This window comes from Camellia sinensis, chromosome 2, assembly GCF_055761805.1.
Source record: "Camellia sinensis isolate YWXY chromosome 2, ASM5576180v1, whole genome shotgun sequence".
Lineage (NCBI taxonomy): Eukaryota > Viridiplantae > Streptophyta > Magnoliopsida > Ericales > Theaceae > Camellia > Camellia sinensis.
In genome coordinates, this window is record NC_138962.1 from 143,753,959 (window position 1) to 143,762,429 (window position 8,471).

An 8,471-nucleotide genomic window follows, 5' to 3' on the forward strand; every position below is an offset into this window, starting at 1 on the left:
ATGCCATGTTTAGTAGCCGAGCCTATTTAAATTGCATATCACATGTGTTGCATTAGTCATCTTGCATAAGTTAGGAATCATGCATTTTTTTTTTCTAACTCTTTTGTTCATTTTGGCTTGGAGTACTAAGTGAGTCTTTACTCGCTTTAGCATAATTGCATGCGTATGATTATTGCCATGTTTAGCATGCTTGTCATGAGGCTAAGTGCTTAAGTGCTATAACTACTTGAATGCCTGTGAATGAAGGCTTATTTCTTGAATTGGAATAATTTGAGTAAGCTTCATATGCGATAACTTTTTCAAGTGGTCCATATTTCGAAATAATTTTCAAAACAAACATGACTCCAGATGTTCCAGTTCTTGCAAGTTAGTTTATACTTGTTTTGTGTGCATCACATAGTAATGCTAACCTAATAAACCGGAACAAGAGCATATAATGTTGATAAAAATCATATCATAATTAGTAGAGGCCGATCTTTGATCGGGCGAGTGGGGGTGCTCAAATGTATTCATGACCTTCCCCCCTCGTACCGAAGTTCCCGAGCCGAGACAATCTTGGTGATGACGGACATATGGCCTTTGGCACGAGTCATGGGTTTCCTAAATTTCTCAAAAATATTTAGGTGGCGACTCTGTATCTGTCAAAGTAGTCTATTTTTGGCAATTTGATTCAAAATTTGATTTTTCAAAAGATTTGCCGGATTTGGACTCTTTGCTGTTTATCAATTTCACATTGCACTTGTGAGATTAGATTCAGAACCGCGGGAGTCCGAACTGTAGGGCTTATATTTTGACCTCTCGAAAAGGGGTACAAAAAAGCCGAGCTACAGTTTCCGACGACTCTACTGGGGATTTAGAGAACTTGACTCGAACTCATAACATGAAATTTTATCTATGCTTATATGTTTTTTTGCATTGCATTTGAAGTGGTGTGCTTAAGTCACTGTGTTTGCCATTTGCTATTCTTGGACGGTTTACAGGAGGCTTGCCTTAAAAGCTTGCCAAAAGGCTGGCCGGTCACGGGCTCTGCCATGATGGGAACACAACCCTTGGATCTGGACTACCGCTGTACCGTTTGATCCTCCTTTCACTTTTCAGTGTTAGGTGTGAGAGGTATATTAGGTAGTCTTGCCAAGGTACCCTTTTGACCATTTGGCCTATTTACATATCGAAAGTCGTAAAGATTATTCCAAACTAGGACAGGATGCGCACCCAAAATGCAGGATTGCGTGAAACCCCTTTGTTTGAATAGTGAACCTTAGTTCCTGAAAAAACTAGGACAGGGTAACCCTACCCCCTCATAGGGGTGCTTTGGCTCTCACTTAACTAGTATGTGCTTTACAGTGAAACTGTATAAGAATGTGCGTATCAGTTGCAAGTTGGGTAGCAGTTTTGGAGGCAGAATTCAATGTTGAGTGTAGTTCTACAGCTTTGATTACATCTGTGTGTTGTTAGCATCTGAGCTGAGGTGTTGTGCGGTTTCTAATTACTGCTTTCTTTTTTTGTTTTATTTCTTTTTGCTAGGTAGTATAACATCATAGCTTTGGACAGTTCGGATATCCTCCAAGTGCTCTGGACCCGTGTCAAGAGGCTTACAGATTCGAAGATCTTGTTAGGGGACAACCTGTGTTTGCTTCGCTCCTACCGGTTACTAGACGGAGAAGAGTTAGGCACAATTCACCAGTCCAACAATCACCTGCATCTAGTCAGGCTAAGTCTTTTACATCCAGTCTAGTATGAGATCATTCACCCATTCCAATGGCACAATATCCCCCAGTCAGCATGGAGGACTTAATCCACCACCTTCAATAAACAGTTAAAACCATGCAACAAGACGCTGCTCGTCAAGCCAAAGTCACAGCACGTCAGGCAGAGGTAATAAACAGGCTACAGCAACAACAACCACAGCTGGCAGTAGCCTCTGTATCTCATGCACCTCCCACAGGTATCCCAACACCTAGAGCCACAGCCCATACCGCTAATACTCAGGCTGAGAATTAAGGCAACCCGGTGGAGTCGATCCCACCACAAGCCTCGAAAGCGCCTATATATCAAGCCTAGGCTCCATTTGAATTTCAGTTTGAGGTTGACCTAACTGTGCTTAAGGTCAACAAGCTTGAGAAACTATTCAAAAGGGCACAGGGTGTTAATTCTATTCCTGACATAGAAGATGGATATACCAACTCTACGGTGACATTGCTAGATCAGTTCAAAATGTTGTATATCGATAGATTCGATGGTTCCGAAGACCCGATGGTTCATCTTCGGTTGTTTTCAGACATTCTGTGGCCGATAGGCCTAACCATATTGCAGAAGCTCTCACTCTTTGGTCGAACCTTGTTTGTTATAGCCGCCATATGGTATACGAAGCTGGAGGATTCTATGAAGCAGAGTTTAGAGGAAATAGCTGAGGCCTTTATTGCACAATACTCTTATAACACACAAATCGAGGTCACAACTCATGATCTCGAGGCAACGCGCCAGGTGCCAAATAAGGGCTTTTCAGAATTCATGACCAGGTGGAGGGCCAAAGCTTCAATGATGACTACATGACCTTCAGAGAAAGATCAGATAAGGATGGTAGTCCGCAATCTACGCGGGAAATTACTGCAGAAAATGATAGTCCTACCTCTATTCACATTCACCGAGCTCCATGAGATGGGAGTTCAGATTGAAGACGCTTTGAAACAGGGGTTGATAACTGATGAGAAAAAGCAGGCCAAGAGGCCTTTTGTGCGCAGTTCCAATGCATCCACTAGTGGTAGCACAGCTGCACGACCATCTGATGTGACTGTTGTCACCACCACAACCAAGACCGCCAATCCCTTTGCCAGTACAACCCAACAAACTTGAAACAACCCGGCCTGATCCCAGAGGACCTTTACCTCACTCTACATGACTTTATCCCAAGCCATGAGGGTGTTGATCAACAAGGGGCACCTCAAGCCGTTAGAGCCTCGCCCACTACCTAATCCTCTTCCACCAAAACATAACCCAACTAAGTACTGTTCATTTCACCAGTAGCACGGTCACGACACCGACCAATGCTTCAGGCTGCGTCATGAGATTCAAGACCTCATCAACAACAAGGTGATCGCACCACCCTAAAAGCCAAATGTAACCACCAACCCTCTCCCAACCCACAATCAAGTTCCCCCACCTCACAATCTAAACCTAATCCATACAATGGCCTTCCCCTACGACCCCAGTATATATATCACCCCTTCCCACCTACCCAGACCAACGGTGTTCATCCCTGAAAGCACAAACTTGTGTGTGATGGACACATCCATGCTTCAACCTAAACCTGTGGTGGTGACAGTGTTAGAAGAAGGGAAATTGGCCTTAGAGGAAAGCACGAGTCCACTGCCTGAGTGCTTTGAAGACTTGTCTGATGAGGAGTATGATCCAGGCTGTTACACCGTACCAATTGATCAAATCAAGCCAGAAGTGGTATTGCCAACAACAATGGAGTTCAATGTGGTTAGGGAGGATGGCCCGAGCCAAGGTTTGGATGATCTGGTAGAGCTTGAAGAGGACTTAGACAACCTGTAGTTCTTCGATGAACAAGATCAAGGGGACGTGCAGATTGACTGGTTTGATTTGAATGGGTCGACAGACAACTCAGGGTGGTTAAGTGATGAACTTGACAGGGAGGAAAGAACTGAAACAAAACCCGAGGAAAGGATAACATGAATTGCTAAGGTGGCCGGAATGGCCAATGAAAAGGGAAACTACCGGAGAGCACCAGCATCAAGAATTTAGCTCAAGAATTTGGTACTGTGAGTACTATGGACATAGAACAGGAAGCTGATTTGAAGCGGTTTGAACAAGAAAGGGTTCGAGACAAACAAAAAGCTGGAATAGCCCAATACCCCGCGGGGGATGCCTGTGATGTGAGAATGATCATAACGGAGTCGAACAATTGTTTGTCTGTTGCCGAAGGTATATGGTGGGAGGATGATGATCTACATCTGGCCCACATCGATGAAGACTGGGATAAGTCCCTGCTAGAAAACACTTGGTACGCTGAAGAAATAGACCATATGATTAGAAGTGGGCGGTATTTCAAGCCACCGCACTTAGATCAAGTTGAAGCCTCTAGGACAGAGAGAGAGGCTGCGAAGCAAAAATAGAAGCAGTTGAAGGAAGAGGTGTTGTTGAAACAACTGAAGAAGATCCTAGCCGATATCTCAATCTAGGGGCTGCTTATGGCTTCTTGAGTGCATCGACAGGCTGTATTATCAGCAATGGACAAAGCCAAACTTTCCATTGACACCACCCCTGAACAGCTTGTGGAATTTGTTTTCCCAGGTAGTGCCAGCCCAACCTTAACCTTTTTCTAGAAAGAACTCCCGCCAGAAGGCTCGCCACACAACAAACCTCTGTACATATCTGTTGAGTGTAGAGAAAAATGGGTGCCAGTGGTGTTGGTCAACACCGGGTCAGCTATCAATGTATGTCTTTCTCATACAGCTTATGCCATCGGCCTGAAACTAGCAAACTTCGTGCCCACATTCCAAGTGATCTGGGCATATGATAATACTAGCAAGGAGGTGATAGACACAGTACAAATCAGAGTTCAGGTGAGCCCGACTCAACAAGATGTTGAGTTCCATGTTCTGGATGTCCCAGCCACTTTCAACTTACTTCTAGGAATGCCCTGGCTACATCTGGTGAAAGCAGTCTCCTCTACCCTCCACCAAATGCTGAAATACCCTCACAGGAAAGGAGTGGCGATTGTGTTCGGGAAGTCGACCATACATTCTCCGCCGGAGGTAACTACACCAGTGCTGGAGATCATTATGGCGAGGAGGATGTTTTCCTTTCAGGGTTTACTTTGGCCGAGGCCCGGGTGGTGCAGAACACTTGGCAGCTAGTGAGGGCATGTATGTCGGCGCCCAATCAGTCTATTTCATGAATAAGCTACAATATGTACCAGGAATGGGACTGGGAAAAAGTGGCCAGAAAGGGGTCGTGGCATTGGCCAATGTGCCGCATAATCCACATGCCTTTGGTCTTGGCTATGTGCCCACCAAAGAGGATTGGGTCAGGAAAAGAGAAGAGATGGCGGGCAGAGCTAAAGCCAAGCAGGTTGGGAAACGCTATGAGCTCGTTCAAAGGCTAATCCGGGGAACGCTGAATGACCACTTTATTCGGGAGGGAGAAGATTTTCCCTTTTGTGGCTTTCCCGAGCCCTGGATGAATCATGCGAAGCAGTGTGTCCCCGGCTTCAAAATCTTCTTAGATCTCCAGTTGTAAGATAGTGATGTCGAGGAAAAGGGCTGAACCAACTGCTGAAGCTGAACAGAGCATAGAAAGTGACTTGGACAACAACGAGCTTAGAGTAGGGGCAGCACTGGCATGTCTTCTTTCTGATCCTCTAGCCAACTCAGAGAGCTTAGGGGATAACCTGACCATCTCCATGATCAGGGGCCAATCGGGTGTGAACCCATCTGGTAGCATTTTGAATGCATCTGAAGCACCATCTCTCGTCTGGCAGTTGGAGGAGGGCTATTTGTCTAGTTCTAAGTCGGATAATGAGCCTAAATCTGATTCTACAGAGTTTGTGGAGTAGGAATCAGATTCCGATTCTTCTGAGTCTGAGTTCGGTATTCTAGGAGTTGATAACCCAGATGCCAAGGTCTTGTCTAGGTCTTTTTCTTTTGCTTATGAGTCGGTTGTAACCGAAGAGTTGGATGAACTAGATCTTATGAATGAGAACGCTACTAATTCTGAGTATTTCTCTATGCCGCTTGTTTATTGCATTGATCAAGATTTTTAGAATTTTAATGAAAACGATGAGGAAGAAATTCCTTTGGCTTTGAAAAATTTGATTAATCGAGAGGAGGAGAGGTTTGCAAAACCCCTAGCTGATGAAATCATTACTTTTAATATGGGTACTAAGAAGGATCTGTGTCTGGTCTAGATCGGGTCCACGTTGTTATCGGAGGAGCGCGAGCGTTTAGCCGCTTTATTAAAAGATTTCAAAGATGTTTTCCCGTGGTCGTACCAAGACATGCCTGAAATTGATCCTGAGATTGTACAGCATCGGATCCCTCTTGACCTCGAAGCCCGACCCGTCAAGCAGAAGTTACGACGAATACCCTCGGATTAGGCTTTGAAAATTAATGAAGAAGTTACCAAACAGATTGAGGCAGGGTGTAGACACCCCATTTTTGACCGACCTTGAGACTCATACGTCACCAGTTGAGCACTTGGTGATATTGCATAATGTGCTCGTTCAGAAGTTTCAGAGTCTTGGCTGCGAGCCCTGCCTTCGGACTTCCGAACCCTCTTCTGTGCCTTGCCTCGGTTTGCGAACCAGACTCAGTTTTCTCTGTTTCTTTTCCCGAGGGGAGGGAGAGGTCCCGTAGACCATCTCTCAGTGGCCGTGGGCTACATTTTGTGGCCGCAGGCCATTTTGCCCATTTCGGAGCCCAGTTTCCGGTTTTTCGGGACCGTTGGTCGTGTGCCTCGGTTCGGGACCGCTTAACCATCTCCATTTGCTCTGAATTTTGGCATACATCTTATTTGCTCCCTCTTGAGGGACACTGGGGTCTGAGAAACCCACTTCGTGGCCGAACGCCACTTTTGGTGCTTAGCAGCCCATTTTCGGGACCCCGAACTGCGTGTTTTGGCCCCCGAGCATTCGTTTTGCATTGGTTTTCGTTCATTTTTGGCAGGTGCCTCTGTTTCATCACCAAGAAGGTCACTGGAAGGTGGGAGACCAGCAATTATCTTGGCAACCAGTTATATTCCATTTTCGCCCTCCGGTACCCGTTTTTCTCGCTTCCGAGCCAATGTTGAACACCTTGGGGCCACTTTCTTGAACTTTCAACCACATATTTGTAATGTACACACATGGGAGGACCCTAAAATCATATGGCCGGCCACTAATGTTTCCTGACCCTTTTGAACCCCTCATTCCGAGCTAATGTTGAACACCTTGGAGCCACTTTCTTCAACCCCAAACCACATATTTGTGTTGTACACACATGGGAGGATCCTAATATCATATGGCCGGCCACTATTTCCATTTGACCCTTTTGAACCCCTCTTGAAAATGGCTTGTTCTCTCTCATGTTTTAGAGTTTCCAAATTCGAACCACAGGGTTGTGATGAAGAGACCTGGGAGGCCACCTTTTTGTCATGGCCGACCACTAATTAAACTTGGCCTTTTTGACCCTTGGCCGGCCGGCTAGGGGAGGTGGCCGGCCGGCCACCTGCAGCAAAAGTAATGGGCCGGCCATGTTCCTCTCTCCTTCCACTTTACAACTGTGCAGCTGTTTCCCCCAGAAAATATCTATATCCGGGGGATATTTTGTAGGGGAACAAGAGGCTTCATTTTGGCTCCACTTTGGCTAGACTCTTCTCTCTCTCTCTCTTGGATATTGCTGGCCTCCCAACTCAAGAAAAGGGGTTACAAGAGTTGCTTGGAGGAGATACATGCATAGCACCCCATTTCCTTCAAGTTTTGGGCTCCATTTCTTCATCATCTTCAAGCTCTACCATCACCCCTCCATTCCAGCAGCAAGGGGAAGAATTCCAGCAGCTTAGAGTCACCAAATCTGGTCCAAGAAGCAACAAAAGTGTTGGTCTTCAAAGGTAAGTCCAATTGCCCTCCTTTCTAGCTCATTTTTGCACCATCTCTAAGACATACATGCTTGCTGATTTGAGCTCCGACCAAAACTGAAAGTGGCCTTCTTTTAAGCTCATTTTCTTGTTTCATTAAGGGCTCAACCCTGTTTGAGGCCCCCATATTACACTTGCTTCAATATCCCTCTTTTGGTCCCCATTCTTGCATGTTTTGGCAGCCCATTATGCTTCCATTTTTGGACGATTTACAGGCCTAGAGATGGCCTTATTTTGACCTTCTTAACATGTTTTATTAAGGGTCTTTGCTTGTTTGATGAATATTTTGCATACTTTGTGTTATAGCCTCTTTTGGGCCTCATTTTGCATTGCATTTCTAGCATGTTTGTATACTGTTTTTGGATTTTTACAGTTCTGTAAATATGCATATTTTTGGTCCCTATTCAATGTTGTAGAAGGGAATTTTTCAGTTTGGGCTTTGCATATACCACTTGCTTCTTTGGCCACCTTTTGGCCCATTTTCTTGCATAAGAGCTTAGCCATATCTATATTTGTTTTTGAGGTTTTTACAGTTCTGTAAAGTGGCTTATTTTTGGCCCCTCTTCAATGTTGTTGAAGGGCCCTAACCTTTTTGGAGTTAGCAGCTGTGAGTTGCTTCATAATCTCATGTTTAGGGCCATTTTTGCATGCCATTGTTGCCCTATCTTTGCTTGCTGTTTGGCCATGATTTGTACTGTAAAAATGCTTATTTTGAGGCTGCCTTGCTTCTGTCTTTTCATTCCATGTACCAATTATGCATGCTTTGTATAGCTGTAGTTCATTCTATGCGCCTAATTTGCATTTCGGGAGAGATTCCATGCATCGGGTGTACTTTC